The sequence below is a fragment of the Aethalodelphis obliquidens genome, unplaced genomic scaffold, assembly GCF_003676395.1.
Source record: "Aethalodelphis obliquidens isolate GAN/ISIS:26980383/991018 unplaced genomic scaffold, ASM367639v1 scaffold29, whole genome shotgun sequence".
Taxonomy (NCBI): domain Eukaryota; kingdom Metazoa; phylum Chordata; class Mammalia; order Artiodactyla; family Delphinidae; genus Aethalodelphis; species Aethalodelphis obliquidens.
In genome coordinates this window covers 20,627,946-20,648,407 of record NW_020837973.1, presented here as the reverse complement: position 1 = coordinate 20,648,407, position 20,462 = coordinate 20,627,946, and the positions used below count along the sequence as shown (strand labels likewise).

General features: G+C 34.2%; 1 pseudogene; it reads left to right on the top strand.

Moving 5' to 3' along the window:
* The first annotated feature begins 889 nt into the window (after nt 1-889).
* The window catches only part of LOC113630199 (protein lin-28 homolog A pseudogene), a 33,511-nt pseudogene continuing 13,938 nt past the window's right edge, over nt 890-20,462 (top strand).

Here is a 20,462-nt window from a genome sequence, read left to right as displayed (position 1 = left end):
CTGCAAGTCGACACTACAGTACAAGCAGCATTGCCACTCAGGCCATGTGAATAAACTGATCCCAAGGTATGAGAGGTATATGTGGTAAGAAGTGAGGCTGGTGAAACCAATGACAAGGCCTAATAAGAGATTCACACACTGATCCTTAGAGTTCTGGCACAAAGACCTGCCATCTCCAGAAGATAATTATGCACCATTTGAAAAGTATCTCCTTGCAAGAAACTTTACATCAATATACCAAGCAGTCAGGATTGACCACTAAGTTTAAGTTCAGGTGAGCCCAGAAGGCTATAGACTAGAAGTGGTCAATCTAGAACTGGATTCAAGGGATCCAGAGGGCCCATGTAAACTGCACAAAAGATGATCAAACTCCCATGTTATTTTCCACTATTGTACTGGTAATTTTTTGTCAAATGACATCTATGACCTTACTGGGATTTCCTATACCTAGCTGATGGAGAATAGAAAAGCCCAAGGCTAATGCAAGGATAAATTAGCTTAGTATGGGTGTGCATGTCATGGTCTGCTTATGTTCTATAGTACTAAGCAAGCTTGGCCCTGAAAGACAGTGGCGAAGGGTGTATTCTCAGTAGGCAGAGTTTGGGCAGTGTTACTGATCATCCACTTTGTATAGAAAGAGAATTGTCCTGAGGAAAGTATATACAAGAGGCATGTGGATGGACCTATAAGACACAAAATATACTGTGTGAATATTTGCATCAAGAGACAATTCCCTTCAGAGAGCATCAACTTCAGAAGAGGCATTAAACCACCAAGTGCACAAGACACCTTATTAAATTAAGTGTCATTAAATTTCAGCCAATCTTCCTCTCTGGGCATCCCAGTGCTTATGCCATAGATCATGAATGGAACAGCCATGGTAGTATAGATGGAGGTCCAGCAGCTCGCAATCCAGCTTGATGTCGTTCTTGCTGGTGCTGAGTATCTGACCTGTCAGTACCAGAGAACAATGCTGAGTCCACAGTACAGCACAATCCCTCAAGTAGGAGGACCAGTTATTTGGTGGCAATTTGGTTACAATGAACTCCGTAGAATCTGGAAAGGGCAATGACTTATCCTGAATTGTCACTCACTCTAGAAATAGTTTTGGTTTCCATTTGTGCTGTGGTTCAGCCAGCTCCACTACTTAAATACATACTAATGTGGGATTTCCTATAACATATCCTCAAACTAAGGATTCTTAACAGCAAAAGTACTGCAGCAGCATGCACATGACCATGGTTCAGCCACAAACTTCACTGTCCTGAAGCTGTTTGTCTGATAAAGCAAGTTCACAGCCTCTTGAAGAAACAGCTGAAATGCCAACTTGAAGATGAATCTCTGAAAGGATGAGATGCTGTCATTCAGAATGTGGAATAATCATTAAAGCAATGGCTGTGATACAGTGTGTTGTTTCCAATAGATGGAGTACATGGGTCTGGAAATGAAAGAATGGAAGTAGCAGTGGTTCCACTCACCAGCATTCCAGTGACTAATTTATGCTTCCTGTCTCCTCTAGACTCTTTGAGTGTAGAGTAGGTCACTTCCTCAAGGAAATACACTAAGATTTTAACTAGGCTTAAAGCTATAACTGCTGTCTATTGTCTTTGGGCTCTTTATAGCAGTTGATCAACTGGTTCAGAAGGAAGCTACTATACTACCAAAGGTAATTAACTGTGACTACCAAAGGTAATTAACTGTGACCATCATGAGGGCTGCTGTTTCCATAACAAGGGCAGGGCAAAAGGTACACGGCAGTCAGGAGATCCTGTGGGTATTTCTTGGTACTTCTCTGCTTAACTTTAATTGTAAATGGGTCAGTAAATAGACACACCTGATAAATACAGAGTAACCAAGGCTCAGAATCCTTAGGGATCAGAATTTCCACTATGCAACCACAAAGACCAGTAGAAGTACTAGTTAAATGTAAGAGGGGTCTTGATTGGGTAGCAGAAAAATTAGATGATACGTATCAATTACAGCCTTAGACCAACTGCAGCAGCATGTGCTGCAGTTCATTGCAATAACTTTTCTATTGTAAAACTTCTCTTAAGTTGTGACCAACCTGGATGAAATGAACTAAACGTGAGAAGGAAGCAGATTTGAGCAGTACAATGCATTGACCATGGTGGAGACTAATGATGTCGCATTTAGATCCGTTTTATTAGGACAGTGTATCCTAGCTGTCTTAAGGGTTGTCTCTTACTGGTTCATAGCTTCCTTCCTTTCAAAGGTTTACTGTTGTCCAAATAAAATAGGTTATGCTCGCTGCAGGGGGCAACTACAGTCAATGATTGGCTGACAGGGGTACTTAACGCCTTCCTCTTGCCTCAAGCTGAGGCCAATTTGTTGGACTCTTCATGCTCTGGGACATCTCATGAAATCAAACTGAAGCTACTCCCCTGCTATGATCTCATCCAACTTTTGCCCTCTTCTGCTTATTTCACTCACTTTCTCCTGAGATGAAGAGAGAATTCCTTCAAAAAACCATGTGCAACTAAAACCCTGTATCAGCCTCTGTTTCCAGGAAAGCCAAATTAAGACAATTTGTGACCGTGAGATTTTAAATTCAAAGTATGAATTTTCAGCTTTCTCAGTTGTAATCTATTAAAGGTACAGTTGACCCTTGAACAATCTGGGGGTTAAGGGTCCTAACCCAGGCGAAGTTGAAAATCTGAGTATAACTTTACAGTAGGCCCTCTGTATCTGTGGTTCTGCATCTGCAGGTTCAACCTGCCCTGGGTCACGTAGTACTGTAGTACATATATACTGAAAACAATCCACATATAAGTGACTCCACTCAGCTCAAACCTGTGCTGTTCAAGGGTCAACTGTATATGTTCCTGCCATTGCTCTGTAGGTAGCAGTTTCTACAAAATCAGCCATTCTATAATTCCTAATACCCTGCCTTTGGTCAGCTGAGTAGTTGAATGTTGCAATAATGGTGTCTTCTATATGTTATTGTATCACACAGTACAATTTTCAAATGCTGAGAAGAGAGTTAATTTGCTTGGCTTTGATATGGAATATATATTCTGGCCTTTTTCTAACTGTATCTTGTACCACTTGTTCAGGCGTTTACAGAATAGGGTTCTTGTACACCTGATCTCATGTCACTTCTGTAGACCACAGTCCAGGCTCCCAGGACTTTGGACTTCTTGCCACAAAACTGAGCTCATCTCTAGGCCTGGCATTGGCTTTGTCCCAAAATGTGTTGCCCTGAGGGCAGACCATGGTACTGGTGAGTTAATTCCTAGGCCTGAGAGAAAGTTATGCAGCTGCTCCTTTGGAAAGTGCTAAAATGTGAGGTGCGGATGTCCACAAAGGCAAGTGCAAAGCCCCTTGTCATATATGGTACAGACCCAGAGGCACTGAGGCTCAGAGTGCTGGCTCTCCTCATATCATGATGTTCCAGGACAGAATTCTTGAAAGTGAGGATTGGAAACTCACACCTGACCTTTTAATGACTGTAAAGATATGTTTTCAAGGTAGGAGAATTGAACATTATTTATTAATGGCTTTAGCTTGTTTAGATATTTTAATTATTTAATCAAATATATATGGATCTTATACTCTTGCAAATGTTAGGTTGGACTTAGTATTGCAATCATTAGTTTAGACCATAATTTCTATATTTGAACCCAGGTAACATATTTGTATAATGAACATTACAATATGTTCAAGCATTCCACATGCACGACTTTTCCCTTTGTTCATCTTCTTTATCTACACAATTTTTATACCTACATGCCTGAATTGTGAAATGCACATTAACTCATCTCTTTTACAAATATATTTCATTTTATTCAATACTATCCCCACTACTAACCTCATTATGTCTATTTGTATTATTTCTCTGTTTTTGACACAGTTTGTAACATCTCTCCATTTTGTATCATATGAGAACCTTATTAATATTCCATTTACTTGCTCTTCTAAAATTCTTAATTAAAATGCTAAACAGGATATTAAATCAGATGGAGGCAAAGAATGACCTCTGTGACAGACCAGAAGACAACTTCCTCAATGTAATATTGCTATTTATCATGTTTCTTGATATATTACTTCAGATAGTTTTCTGTGACTGTGAAATCAATTTAATATTTTCTTATAATACAGTTTTGCTTTAAAACTTTACTTATGGATCTCAACGTCATCATTATAACCTGCAAGAAATAGACTTCTTCCATTTTATAAAAATTGTTAAATAAATGTTGTATGATGAATACTTGTCTTAATCAGGATTCAATTTAAGAAGTGTTTTGTTTTTCAAAACACTATCATGATCCATAATTAATGTAGAAAACATAGACTTCTGGTTTAGTATATTTAAAAAATGGGATTTTTGTAGGAAAATATGAAAACCTTGTAGGAATTTGTTCAACACATGTCTATTATGTTCATTCTTTCCTTCTAAGCTCACTGTATTAGGGCACTGAGGCTTTTACTTAACAACCAGAGACTTACTTAACATTTTTAAAAATGGCTGAATAAAACTCACTCACTAACTCAGAAGAAACTTGGAAGATTCTGACACTCATTCAATATAATGTGGAAATCATCATTTCAAAACAGTGGAAAAATTTGAATTGTCTCATGTGTTCATATACGAATTTACTTGAACCACTCACTCCACTGAACAAAACATATGTTGAAGGTATATTGTGCTCCTTATTTAAAAAATATCTCAACTAAGTATTCTATTTTTTTTTAACACCACAAGAGGAGTGGGTTAGGGATGCCACATTTTCTGGTTGTTAGCTTTTCTTTAAATATAATTTGGGGTCATAGGGTACCTAACAACCATTTTTTTACACATTCCAATGTATATTACTACTTTAATATCCCTAAAATATATCAAACATCCTAACATGTACAGAATACATTTAAAGGGACAGGGATCAGAATAAAAATGTTAAAAGGCACCTCATAATAATCAACATCTTGAAACATTTACTTAAAATTATTTAATTAAACATTGGCAAAGTATAATTATATAATTAAAATGAATGTAATTAAAGTAAGTTTTAAGTAAACCATAAAACCTATAAAATTTGAATAATTATAAAACGTAGAACACGTATTTTGGAGATTATTGGAGATTATGAATAACTGGCGATTATGAATACACATCTTTCAAAAGCTTATGCCTAGTATTATGGAACACCATTACCATTCCCCATTTAAACCTATGATACATGAAGCTTTTAAAAGTGAATAATGGACACAATAGTGAATAATAAAGGACAATGTTCCTGCCCTCATAGGCCAAAATGGGCAAAATTTTACAAACTAATGAATATTATGAGAATTCCAGAGAGTGAGAGTATTGGAAATATAAGCAGTATAATTGGAGAGGATGTGATTGAGGGACTGAGGGAGTTTGTTTATTTAAGAGGATTAGGAAAACAGATACTTCATCATGATTTTCACCAAACTTCTGGAATTTAATGAGTTGTATGTGTATATCTTACAATGAATGAATCCACTATCTTATGAGAAACTTCAAATTGGGCCCCCAGAACAGAGGAAGAGCCTCCAGAACTCTACAGTGATTTATGCTGAAATGTTTCAGCACTTGTCAGAGAACAGAACTAATTTGAGTTATTTTAGTAATTTAACTTGTGAAAGCTTATTTTACACAATGAAAAGTAGGTAGTATGATAATGACTATGATGATAATTAAGTCTACGTTGAAGTATAGGTTAAGATACTATCTTCTCTGTGTCTATCATTATATGCAAGATAATATTGTATACATATTTATAACATTTCCTTCTCTGTGTTTATTATAAACATAAATAACTTTTTCAGTTTCATCTTAACTCTATTAAATGTCTTCATTCAGTGAATAGTATATATAAAAATATATGTGTGAAAAGAAATAAATTGAAAATAGGTATCATAGTAAAAACAAGCAGAATTGCAATAACAATATAAGATATAGTATAAAAGTATCCCTCAGCATCCTCTCTTTATTTTTGATATACCTATCTTTTGTCACAAAAATAAGAAATTATGTAATAATGATTTGCATTTTGTATATCAAAAGTGGAGCCTTAAAAAAAGGTAAGTATCTACATTTCAAACTTATTGGGTCCAAAATATTTTGTCAACCCCATCAAACTCCTTAAATCAGGTGCCTAATTAAAGTCACAGACATTCTGTCCAGGGCTTCAGAGTGTGCCAGTTATTCTTCCAAATAGATGCCAGTTGGTGAATTATAGATTTGTGCTGTGGAAAATTATGTTAGTGGTAGTCATATATTCATTGACTTTATGTCTAAATGGAAAAACTGAAGGCTATTATACATATTAAAGTAGGGTGGAAGAAACTATAGAACTTGACCATTCTCTTTTAAAACCAATATTTACTTCATCTTTTTATTGTGTGAATATAGCACCCATAGACTGTATCTGGCATCTAAATGTCAATTTAACCTTCAGGCTTTGCAAATTTCATCCACATTAAACTATATATTGTAAGTGCAGAATGTCACAGAGTCTAAGTGCATGCTCTAGATCTTTACTTATAATCACTCTGCTGTTAGAAAAAAATAGTTAATATTACAATGTTTATATTCTGGACACCTAGGGCATAAATAAATTTTATTTCTTAGATGAGTCACTTAAGAAATGAGCTTGTTCAGGAAATACGGGTTTCAATTCTATGAAAAAGGAAAAAGAAATGTTTGGAAGGGAATCATGGTATGGAAAGATCAAAATGAAAGTTCACACTAAATGATGCATCTTTTCATTCAAGTAAATGTCAGCTATCAGTTTCAGAGCACTGTCCTGATTTTTAAGAATAAAGCCACGAATACAGTGGAGAATATGATGAAAATAAAGATCATAAAACTTTGGGGATTAATAAAATTCTTCATTGCAGAAAAGAGGGTGATTTCTTTTAGCACACAGGATGTAGGGGTCATTTTCAGAGGCTGTCTTTGGAAAGGTAGCCCTTTAAGTGGCATTTCATTCTGTAATATTAAAAAGCAATTTTTATAGACCAGTTTTTCTTTTATCTGAAGTCAAGTGGAATGTAGAAATAGTTCTACAAAATATTCAGAGAAGAAATATTCTTTTACCTCTTTACCTTTGGGGTAGGAACCCAAGGAGTTTTATTGATCTAAAACCCAGGAGCAATTTGATGGTCCCTAATCAGAGAAGTATAACTGAAACAACGGAACAATAAAAAAAGGTTACTAAGCTACACTTTACTCCCAAATCATATGGCAGGTTTCCTGCAGGTAATCCGTATTATAAACCATCAGCGTCAGATAGTAAGTTGTACAGGCACTGGGTGTGTAGAAATCTTGCCTGACATGTTTGCATTTTATTTCTGATGCTTCCAGAAATGATATTTTACATCATTTGCAATCCTCATGGAACCATTGATGTTTTAGATAATTTTGATCTAATAAAAATGTTTTGTAATTCATTTGGTTCATTTTAATTATTGGATAATCTTTTTTTTTTTACTTTATTATTTTAATCAAATTATGGCAAAACAAAGCAAACTTGAAGACTGAAATGCACTTCATAATCAAGGGTTATCACAGAAAACACATAAGCTTTATATAAGAAAAATTCCCAGAGTAATTACTTTTATTAGAACACATTTGCTTTGGGAGTAAACACAGTTTAAAAATCTAAAAATAACATTACATTATGTTTCAACTTAATTTAACATAAAATTTAATATAATTTTAAAAGAGGATGGACTAGTTTATAATTATTACATTTTAACAACATGATCCTACTTGGATCCAAATGTATACAATTCCTGATTAATGCTATCAATTTAGGATATTGATGGGTGTTCGTATTAATATCCCAACTCCAAATGGTTTGAACAGTAAGACATTCATTAGTCTACTTCAAAATCTGAAGGTATGACTATTTAAAGGTAGATTAATTAAGAGACATAAAAAAAGACATCCATCCACTACATAGGATTTTTTTCATCCTCTACTCTGCCTTCATCAGCAGTTTGACTTTTGTGCGAAGGTAGAAATTTTCCCCAGAGATCCCCCTGCAGATTCCACCTTGTGTCCTTTGGCCAGAATGGCATTATTATATGTCCACTTTTAAATGAACTACTAGCACCCAGAAAGGAATGACCATGATTATTTTTACCTAATGAAAATTAATCACTACCCTTGGGGAGGATGGGGGGAAAGGGTGTGGACAAAGGAAGGGGGCCTCCATAGAAGAAAGGAAACAAGTACTAAGTGATAACGAAGTGTATTTTTCACACCAGTGATACTGGGAACAGTTGGTTTATTAGAAGAAACTTTGTGAATCAATAAACTGATTTGACCCCTCCTGCAAATCAAAAGGAAGGAAGAGAGAGAGAATTATTCAAAATGGGGAGATTACATGTATTTTCTCCAGAAAAGATAGCCTAGCATTGATTTTTAAAAGCAGTTGGTCCCAGAAAGTAGGGCAGGATTTGAAGATATTTTTAATAATATTCTGTCTGTCATGAATTTGAAAAAAACAGTACTAAAATATATTTGAGTGATTTGAGCAGTGCTGACATGCCTCTTACTTTTTACTTTAAATGATGACTATCTTTTTTAACCTTTGATTTTAAGTCTTTAAGAGAAACATTTTATATTTACGTGGCATATTCAATTTAGGGTTCAAGAAACAGTCCATAAATTGATTTACTAACTATAGACCATGTTCTGCACTTAATTATTCACCATTATATTCCTCTTTGGAGTCTTAGGACAAAAAAATGTAGTTTCTCCCAATACTGAAATAAATTGTCACGTCTGCTGGGCTATTTGGAAGCTATTCAATTGTATAAATTAACACTCAGTAACAGCTTAGAATTGCTCGCAAACATTTTAACTATAGAAACACATAAAAACTCCCTTGCTGATATCTAACTAGGGAGAAGTAAGAGAGGAGAGGAAAGGAGAAGACAGGAGGGGAAGAGAAGTGAGGGGAGGAAAGGGAAAGGGAGGGCAGAAGAAGAAAAGAAATCAAGAAGTGTCTTAAGAAAAGTGAATAAGAAGTATTTTAATCTATTTTTAAAAGTTCAATGCACTTAAATTAACTGCTTTACTTAGAAAAAAATCAAGTAGGCCACTTTTCTTGTGAATTAAGCTAATTACAGAGCCCCAAAATGTATTTAAAAGGAACTGTCAATTTTTGGATTAGAAACACATAATATTCATTATTATAATACTACATCCCTCATCTTTATTCAAGTAATTTCCTGTACTTTTTAATGTGAGCAATAAATTCTAATACAATGGAGTCTCTGAGATTAAAATAAGATCCTATAGTGTTTGAATCAATCAGAAACAAAATCAAATATTATCTCAGATTTATCTGTGATTTTAAGAAGAGGCAGTGAAAGACTCAGTTCTTAGTAGGCAGAATTTAGTTTGAATGTGCTGCTTGTTCTGCTAAAAAAAATTTTGTTTTTGATGTTGTTTAACAAATCTAAATTTCATTCATTTAGCTGAAGAATAACAATAGTAAAGCATATCTTTGTTAAATCATCTAGATGTACATATATACGTATTGTACATGAGAGAATGTGAGACTGAATATGTGTGTGTTTCTTGTACAGAGATTTGTATATATACAAATAAATATAAAAATTTAATTCAAAATATGTTATTTTAAAACTGAAATCAGTGTGATTTATAGTCATCGGTACCTTGATATTTCAGTCTATTTTCAGTAGTACCTAATAATTTTATAAAGCCTTTTACAGAATATGAAAAATGAATTCAAAATTTATTTTAAGCTTAACTAATATTATCTGAAATTTGCTATATACATACCAAAAAAACCCAAAAAACAAAAAACTAGTACTCAAGAAGAACAAACTGGAAACAAGCAGTTTAAAATGATAAACTATTTTACATAGTTCCAGTTTGCATGGAAAAAAAATCAATTGTTTTTAACTTTAATTTCTAACATGGTTAAGAATACATTTAGGAAAATCTAAGAAGCTAGACATATAGTGACTTAATATTCATTTACATTCAATTATAGTATAAATTTGAAAATAACAAAATCAAAACCATGCTAGTATGTTTGCCGTATGTGTGAGAATTTGTAAGTAATATTTCTGGATTTAGATAGCATTAGAATCGATTAAATACTAAATATAAATACCTGTGTTTGAAAAGTTTTTCTTTTAAATATTAGTTAAAATCTAGAGAACGTGCTTCATAATCACTGTAATTTATCCAGGCAACATGTACAAACAATATGGGCATACATTCTTTATTGATGATTTTAAATAACTCGATTTGAAATTCAGATAATTTAAGTGGAAAACAGCCATTGACTCAACATTCTTTTATTAAAATGGTGGACATAATGACCAACCCCTGAACTGTCAGCTTCTTGTTGCCTGGTTGTTACACTTCTATATGCAAAGCCCCCCCTCTGAATTGCATGTGTAGGTATCTGGTTTAAGCTTATTATTTATAAGTTTGGTAAGCATATGCATAAGCTCTGAATTTATTTTTATACTATAGGCCAATTTGAAGCGTCCGAGTCCTATAAGTATGTCCTATAAGTATAATTTGTGTATATTAATAAGCCCATGTACCTGAATAATACAATCTGAAACTTTGAATTAAAATCTTGTTTACCAGTAGAGAGGCAAATTCTAGCCTCATTTAGCCATTGGTTTACTAGACATGTGACTCCAAATCTTAAAACCAGAGAAAGCTGAGAAAACTGTATCGGCCTAGTGCCACATTTCAATGACTGAGTAATAAACTCACTTTGTTTACACTGATATGATGCACTTGAAAAACATGAACACATTTCATATAATCAATAAGTATACCATATGTTTTAGTGAAAAGTATCAATAGTTTTCCTGAGATTCAGTTATTCATTCATACAATACATACATAATCAATGCCATATTTGTCAGATATTGTGATATAACAATGAGATACATAGTAATTATTACAGTATTTATTTGCTGATTTTACATAGTGAGGTAGCATCTTGACCAGCTTCACAAAAATAGCATGTACCCAGAAGTGGAATACAGATTTTTTTTCCCATCATAGCCAGAAGGATACTTATGTTCCATTTCAGAAACACTGTCTTTAATGAAGATCGAGGAAACATCACTATCATATCAGCACATTTTTAAATGCCCACAATGTAAATATGGAAATACCTTATTGTCTCTGTAATATAACCCTTTTTCAAATGCTTACAGTATTATTATCACGCTTATAGGAAACTGTAATCATATGTTGCTTTTCACTGTAACTATTCTCTCATAAGTATATGTTTTATTTCACCAAAACTGCAGGTTATAATACTGATAAAATAATGTGTTAATACAAAGTTAGAATTGAGAAGTATTCTTTCAAAGACTCTGGTGGGCACTGATTTTTTTAAAAAGGAAATAATAATAAATCAAGAGGGCAGGAAGAAACTTTTAGAGGTGATAGATATGTTTACGGTATAGATTGTGTTGATGGTTTTATGGGTATACATACTTATCTCCAAACTCATCAAGCTGTGTAAACATTAAAAATGTACAACTTTTTGTAATTAATCATATCTCAATAAAGTGGTTAAAAAATTGTTTTTATTCTATTTATCACTTATGGGTCTTTCTTCCATCTCTTGCATAGTAGAGGGATTAACAGTACCCAAAGAATTTAACAAAACTAATTTAGGAATAAATAAAGTGCTACAGAACAATTATAAAAAAAACTGAAGAACTACTTAGGAAGATTTCCACAAAGAAAAAAACTAGGACAAGGTGAATATCTTCCCAGATTTCATCAAACTCTTAAGGAAAAATGATGCCCATTTTATATCATCTTATCTTTCACATAAATCATCCTTTTAAAAGACGTTATCATTGTTACTTGAAAAAAATAGTACAATGAAATTAAATTATATAGAACCATCTAACTTATGAAGATGAATTCAAAAGCTTTAACCAGAATATTGGCAAAGCAAATCTAGCATTAATATAATTTATGAAGTAATAACCTCCATGGTACTAGTGATTTCCTAATTCTCATGATGAACTCAGAGAAGTTATTGTATTATTTCCTTCATAACCTATATTAATGATACATACATTATTTTATGTTTCAAATTTATATTTGATAAGTTAATAAAGAAAAAATTTGAACATCCTGCTATGAGTAGCTATCATTTATAGTGCTTGATATGTACCCATTTTTTAGTAAAATAACGTTCAAAAAGATGATCCAAGAGATCAGTGTGTCTTCTAAACTATTAGACAATCTAAAAATCTTATATGATATCATCAAATCAAAACATAAAAAAAAATTCAAATAGCCATAAACAACAACAAAGTGAAGAAAATACAGCAAATATGTTTTATCAAGGGCAATCATACCTGCTTTAGAGAGCTATTTTCCACACATAAAAAATTAATAAAACAAATACCTAATGCACTTATGTATTCACTAAAACACAAGTTCCAAAATCACTTATTCCTAGTGGCTGGAGGTAATTGGATTCTATTTCTTTTAAATATTAAGTGTAAACAGTGCTTACCAAGAATTTAGGTATATACAAGAATTTTGGAGAAATTTAATATCCACTAGTTCACTAGGGTCACTGTTTAGACATGAATAACTGAAAGACCCACCCAGCAATGACTCATTATATGAAAAACGCCCAAACAAAGCACAAGCTTGGTTCAAGGAAGAGTGTCAAAGGGGCAGGTGTCAAAGGAATGATTCTAAGATGCTCAGAACTTAGTATTCAGATTGTCTTTTCTCTTAGTACACAGTCATTATCAGACCTATGCCTATGTCTCTTGCTGGTAGAAAGGTCTATGATAAAAAGTGAACAAAAGGTAAATTTAGCTCTTTGAATAACATATTTTGGGGGCAGTGCTATCGAAGATAAAAAATATCTGTATTATCAGCCAAAGCTGCAGCAGTGTCTGAAAACTGGATCCTCTACAATGAGCTGGAATTTTGGAGGGAATATAGAGGAATGGTGCCATTCTATAGCAAACATGACTTACACACACTATTGCACTGAGAGCAGCAGTGGGTGGTGTGACGAGTCTGAAAGGGAGCAATATATTGAAGGTCAAACCATACCCAAATGGTGCTTGATCTTTCTTCAAACTTGATACCTTGTTTGTGGCTCTAATAGCTACTCAGTGTTTGGTAAAAGCTAACTATTTCTACATTCAAAATAATCTAAATGCATAATATTTTTATACACATATTATTATGCTATAGGTATATTTTAGCCATCTATAATGGAAACTACAAGAAAATTACTTTTGACTTTACATTTTTACCTTTATTCTTTTTATAAAAGAAAAAGGCTATGCCAGTCAAATGTCAAATAAAAGTGATCTTAAAGTAATTTTGTAGTTTATGAATTTTAGAGTATATATGTATATGAGGTATAACTGAATAGTACTTTCACAAATTATATCATTTGCAAGAGCATTTCAGGTGTGTATGTGTTTACTCTTATAGCTTCATTTTATAATTATTCTATATTTATTATGAATCATTTAGTAATGATATAACAGCTTTTTGACCAAGACATTATATATATAATTAATAGAGATATGGAAAAATGTCTATGCATACTTGGCTTATGTCATTTTTATTGTTGTTTTAATCTTTTATGTATAAAATTCTCTCAGTTAATATTCCTTTAAGTTAGAGTTTTGAAAGTTTTTTCATCTCAGAACCTTTTTGTATTCTTAAAGAGAAAAAAATGATCCCAAAGATATGATTTTTAATGTGAGATATATATATGTATATATATATATATATATATATATGATTTGTATTGTATTAGTAAATAAACGTGAGAAACTTTTTAAATTTATGATTTAAAAACTGATCTATGAATCAGTTTTAGAATACCAAAAATAAACCCATTACATACTAATGAAACTGCACTCCTTCTCGTGTGGGACTCAAACCCAGCCAAAACTCAGATTGTGACTCGGACCCACAGGCTGGAAATTAACCCATCTGCACCTCAGATTCGGACTTGAACCCATGATCCCTGACTAGAAGGGGACTTGAACCCACTGTCTTTTGATTAAAACCGCTCACCTCATGTCAGGATTTACTGAAGCTCAGGTTCTTTTGTCTGGTTACCAAAAGAATTCAGTGAGAGGGAAAGCAGCAGGCAAAGGGCGAGTTTATTAGCATAGGATGCTTGTGAGAGATACAAGCGGGCTGGCAAGGGAGTGCAGCAGCCTGGAGAACAAAGAGGGTTACATTTTTATAATCAAAGAAAAAGCGGGGAGGGGAGAAGACCACCTTCTTCCTCATTCTTGGGCAGACGTCAAGGCTTACATCATTAGTCTCTCCTTTGGCTCTATATGGTATAATGGGGACTGTCATGGTGCTATTTAAATCATACGTATATTAGCAAAAGGGTGGTAACATATACCAAAATATGGTAATTTATCTCAGATTTTGGTATAATTTCCCCTTTCACCTAGTTTCTTTCCCCTTTCACCTATATTTTTATCTTGTCTACATCAGAAGTGCTACTTTTCCAGGACTATTAACTCTTTGAATTCATGCAACAAGATTCAGACCCCATATGTATTGTCTTGTGTTTTAATTATCAGGACTTGTGACTTGAAGTGTATATGGAGCTTGGATGCACCTGGTCTTCTTCAAGGTAGTGTAGATTGTTGTTACATTACTAGATTATTTTCTCAAGTGGGCATTAGCTTACAACAGTCTCCCAAACTCTCTTAAAATTCCCTTCTGTCCTTAATCCCCTAGTGGGATTTGTAAACTGACTATTTAATTTATCCTACTCTATCCCTATCACTAACACAATCAACACATTAAAAAAATGATGTTCTCTAAAACAACAGTAAATTACTCAGAGGAATGATATTGTTTTATGTTTTTGCACCTATCTTTAAGTCTGCTTTAATAGAAGATAACTTGACTCCTGTATCTGTTTCTGCATTCAATTTGTTACAAAATGTTTTAATCAAAGGATATAAAGGAAATCCAAAAAAGGATGAAATCCAGGAAAGGATTAGCAATTAATTAGTTCTGAGATCATTGTGCATATTCATCCTGATCCAAGCTAAAACAGTATAAGTGAAATATGAAACCATACCAATGAACTTGTCATACTCTACTGAAATCAATGTCTATGTTGCACTGTAAATGGACCTAATACACAAGTATAATTTTGTCCTTTGTTACTTTGGAAAATATTGCTTCAATAGTTATACAAGTTTTCTGAAAGTTGATATACATTTACTTAATATTGCCATTTATTTCATGGAAAATTCTTTCAGAGTTGAGGAGCCATAGCTGACAATTTCTAAAATTCTAATTTTTGCCCCAGAGCATTCATTTTGCTAATAGCAATGATCAGAAAAAGTTGTTTTCCTTAAAGTGAGTGACTCACTTTGTCTTCTCTGTAAAGTGTTTGCAAAACACCCAGGTCTGAATTACCATGATTTCTGTTCAAGATTTTTTTTCAGTAAAAATGGTTTCCCTTGAGGAAAAAGAGTATTTAGTTTAGCTCACAGCTCAAATAATCACACATGTAGTTTTTGCTAGAGACAAGAAGCAGATGCCCTTAAAGAGGACTTTCAGAGTTTCTTTGGTGAGGATAATGGCAGACTCCAGGAGAGCTCACACCAAGGAGTACTTCCCAGACATCTGCTGTCAGTGTCCTTGTGCCTGCAGTGAGCCACAGCCACTCCTTGCCTCTGCAGGAGACCCTCCAACACTAGTACCCATGTGGTTGACAGGGTCTTGGTGCTCCAGCCGGGGTCAGGCCTCGGCCTCTTAGGTGGGAGAGCTGAATTCAGGACATTGGTCCACCAGAGACCTCCCAGCCCCATGTAATATCAAATGGTGAAAGCTCTCCTAGATATCTCCATCTCACTGCTAGGACCCAGTTCCACTCAAAGACCAGCAAGCTACAACTAGCAAGAGAGGAACACAACCCCAGCCATTAGCAGAGAGGCTGCCTAGAAGCATAATAAGTTCACAGACACTGTGAAACACACCACCAGACATGGTCCTACCCACCAGAAAGACAAGATGCAGCCTCATCCACAAGAACACAGACACCAGTCCCCTCCACCAGGAAGCCTACACAAGCCACTGAACCAGACTTACCCACTGAGGACACACACCAAAAACAACAGGAAATACAAACCTGCAGCCTGAGGGAAAAAAATGCAGTAAATTAAGCAAAATGAGAAGACAAAGAAATACACAGCAGTTGAAGGAGCAAGAGAAAATCCACCAGACCAAACGAAGAGGAAATAGGTAGTCTACCTAAAAAAGAATTCAGAGTAATGATAGTAAAGATGATCCAAAATATTCGAAATAGAATGGAGAAAATACAAGAAACACTTAACAAGGACCTAGAAGAACTAAAGAGCAAACAAACAATAATGAACAACACAATAAATGAAATTAAAAATTCTCTAGAAGGAATCAATAGCAGAATAACTGAGGCAGAAGAACAGATAAGTGACCAGGAAGATAAAATATTGGAAATAACTACCCCAGAGCAGAATAAAGAAAAAAGAATGAAAAGAACTGAGGACAGTCTCAGAGTCCTCTGGGACAACATTAAATGCACCAACATTCAAGTTATAGGGGTCCCAGAAGAAGAAGAGAAAAAGGAAGGGTCTGAGAAAATATTTGAAGAGATTAGAGTTGAAAACTTCCCTAATATGAAAAAGAAAATAGTCAATCAAGTCCAGGAAGCACACAGAGTCCCATACAGGAAAAACCCAAGGAGAAACACACCAACACCTATTGACCAAACTATCAAAAATTAAATACAAAGAAAAAATATTAAAAGCAGCAAGGGAAAAACAGCAAATAACCTACAAGGGACTCCCCATAAGGTTAAGAGCTGATCTTTCAGGAGAAACTCTGCAAGCCAGAAGGGTGTGGCAGGACACATTTAAAATGATGAAAGGGAAAAAACTACAACAAAGATTACTCTACCTAGCAAGGATCTCATTCAGATTTGACAAAGAAATAAAAACCTTAACAGACAAGAAAAAGTTAAGAGAATTCAGTACCACCAAACCAGCTTTACAACAAATGCTAAAGGAACTTCTGTAGGCAGGAAGCACAAAAGAAGGAAAAGACCTACAAAAACAAACCAAAAACAATTAAGAAAATGGTAATAAGAATATATATATCGATAATTACCTTAAATGTAAATGGATTAAATGCTCCAACCAAAAGACATAGACTGGCTGAATGGATACAAAAACAAGACCTGTATATATGCTGTCTACAAGAGACCCACCTCAGACCTAGGGAAACCTACAGACTGATAGAAAAAGATATTCCATGGAAATAGAAATCAAAGAAAGCTGGAGTAATTCTCATGTCATATAAAATAGACTTTAAAATAAACACTATTAGAAGAGACAAAGAAGGACACTACATAATGATCAAGGGATCAATCCAAGAAGAAGATATATCAATTGTAAATGTTTATGTGCCCAACATAGGAGCACCTCAATACCTAAGGCAAATGCTAACAGCCATAAAAGGGGAAATCCACAGCAACACAATAATAGTAGGGAACTTGAACACCCCACTTTCACCAATGGACAGATCATCCAAAATGAAAATAATTAAGGAAATACAAACTTTAAATGACACATTAAAATGGTGGACTTAATTGATATTTATAGGACGTGCCATCCAAAATCAACAGAATGCACTTTCTTCTCAAGGGCTCATGGAACATTCTCCATGATGGATCATACCTTGGGTCAAAAATCAAGCCTCGGGAAATTTAAGAAAATTGAAATCATATGACGTATCATTTCCAACTACAACGCTATGAGACTAGGTATCAACTACAGGAAAAAATCTGTAAAAAATACAAACACCTGGGGGCTGAACAATATCCTACTAAATAACCAAGAGATCACTGAAGAGATCAAAGATGAAATAAAAAAAAATACCTAGAAACAAATGACAATGAAAACACAATGACCCAAAACCTGTAGGATGCAGTGAAAGCAGTTCAAGAAGGAAGTTTATAGCAATGCAATCCTACCTCAAGAAACAAGAAACAGCTCAAATAAACAACCTAACCTTACACCTAAAGCAATTAGAGAAAGAAAAACAAAAAACCCAAAGTTAGCAGAAGGAAAGAAATCATAAATATCAGATCAGAAATAAATGAAGAAATTAAGGAAATGATAGCAAAGATCAATAAAACTAAAAGCTAGTTTTTGAGAAGATAAACAAAATGCATAAACCGTTAGCCAGACTCATCAAGAAAAAAAGGAAGAAGACTCAAATAAATGGAAATTATAATGAAAAAGGAGAAGTAAAGAGTGACACTGCAGAAATACAAAGGATCATGAGAGATTACTACAAGCAACTATATGCCAATAAAATGGACAACCTGAAAGAAATAGACAAATTCTTAGAGAAGCACAACCTTGCAAGACTGAACCAGGAAGAAATCAAAACTAAAAAGAGACCAATTACAAGCACTGAAACGGAAACTGTGATTAAAAATCTTCCTTGTTTGTTACAAAAGCCGAGGACCGGAAGGCTTCAGAGCCGAGTACTATTAAACATTTAGAGAAGAGCTAACACCTATCCTATATATAGCAGAGGGAAGAACACTTCCAAACTCATTCTACATGGCCAACATCACTCTGATAACAAAACCAGCCAAAGATGTCAAAAAAAAGAAAACTACAGGCCAATATCACTGATGAACATAGATTCATAAATCCTCAACAAAATACTTGCAAACAGAATCCAACAGCACTTTAAAGGGATCATACACCATGATCAAATGGGGTTTATTCCAGGAATGCAAGGATTCTTCAATATACGCAAATCAATCAACATGATACACCTTATTAACAAAGTGAAGGAGAAAAACCATATGATCATCTCAATAGATGCAGAGAAAGCTTTTGACAAAAGTCAACACCCATTTATGATAAAAACCCTGCAGAAAGTAGGCATAGAGGGAACTTTTCTCAACATAACAAAGGCCGTATATGACAAATCCACAGCCAGCATTGTTCTCAATGGTGAAGATGTGAAACAATTTCCACTAAGATCAGGAAGCAAGACAAGCTTGCCCACTCTCACCACTATTATACAAAGTACTTTTGGAAGTTTTAGCCACAGCAATCAGAGAAGAAAAATAAATAAAAGCAATACAAATCAGAAGAAGTAAAACTGTCGCTGTTTACAGATGACATGATACTATACATAGAGAATCCTAAAGATGCTACCAGAATACTACTAGCGCTAATCAATGAATTTGGTAAAGTAGCAGGATACAAAATTAATGCACAGAAATCTCCTGCATTCCTATACACTAATGATGAAAGATCTGAAAGAGAAATTAAGGAAACACTCCCATTTACCACTGCAACAAAAAGAATAAAATACCTAGGAATAAACCTACCAAGGGAGAGAAAGACCTGCATAAAACTATAAGACACTGATGAAAGAAATTAAAGGTGATACAAACAGATCGAGAGATATACCATGTTCTTGGATTGGAAGAATCAATATTGTGAAAATGACTATACTACCCAAGGCAATCTACAGATTCAGTCCAATCTCTATCAAACTACCAATGGCATTTTTCACAGAACTAGAACAAAAAATTTCACAATTTGTATGGAAACACAAAAGACCCTGACTAGCCAAAGCAATCTTGAGAAAGAAAAATAGAGCTGGAGGAATCAGTCTCCCTGACTTCAGACTATACTACAAAGCTACAGTAATCAAGACAGCATGGTACTGGCACAAAAACTGAAAAATAGATCAATGGAACAGGTTAGAAAGCCCAAAGATAAACCCATGCACATATGATCACCTTATCTTTGATAAAGGAGGCAAGAACATATAATGGAAAAAAGACAGCCTCTTCAATAAGTGGTGCTAGGAAAACTGGACAGCTACATGTAAAAGAATGAAATTAGAACACTCCCTAGCACCATACAGAAAAATAAACTCAAAATAGATTAAAAACTTAAATGTAAGTCCAGACACTATAAAACTCTTACAGGAAAACATAGGCATAGACATAAATCACAGCAAGATCCTTTTTGACCCACCTCCTAGAGAAATGGAAATAAAAACAAAAATAAACAAATGGGACCTAATGAAACTTAAAAGCTTTTGCACAGCAAAGGAAACCATAAACAAGGCAAAAAGACAACCCTCAGAATGGGAGAAAATATTTACAAATGAAGCAACTGACAAAGGATTAATCTCCAAAATATACAAGCATGTCATGCAGCTCTTTATCATAAAAACAAACAACCCAATCCAAAAATGGACAGAAGACCTAAATAGACATATCTCCAAAGAAGTGATACAGATTGCCAACAAACACATGAAAGGATGCTCAACATCACTAATCATTAGAGAAATGTAAATCAAAACACAGTGAGAGGACTTCCCTGGTGGCACA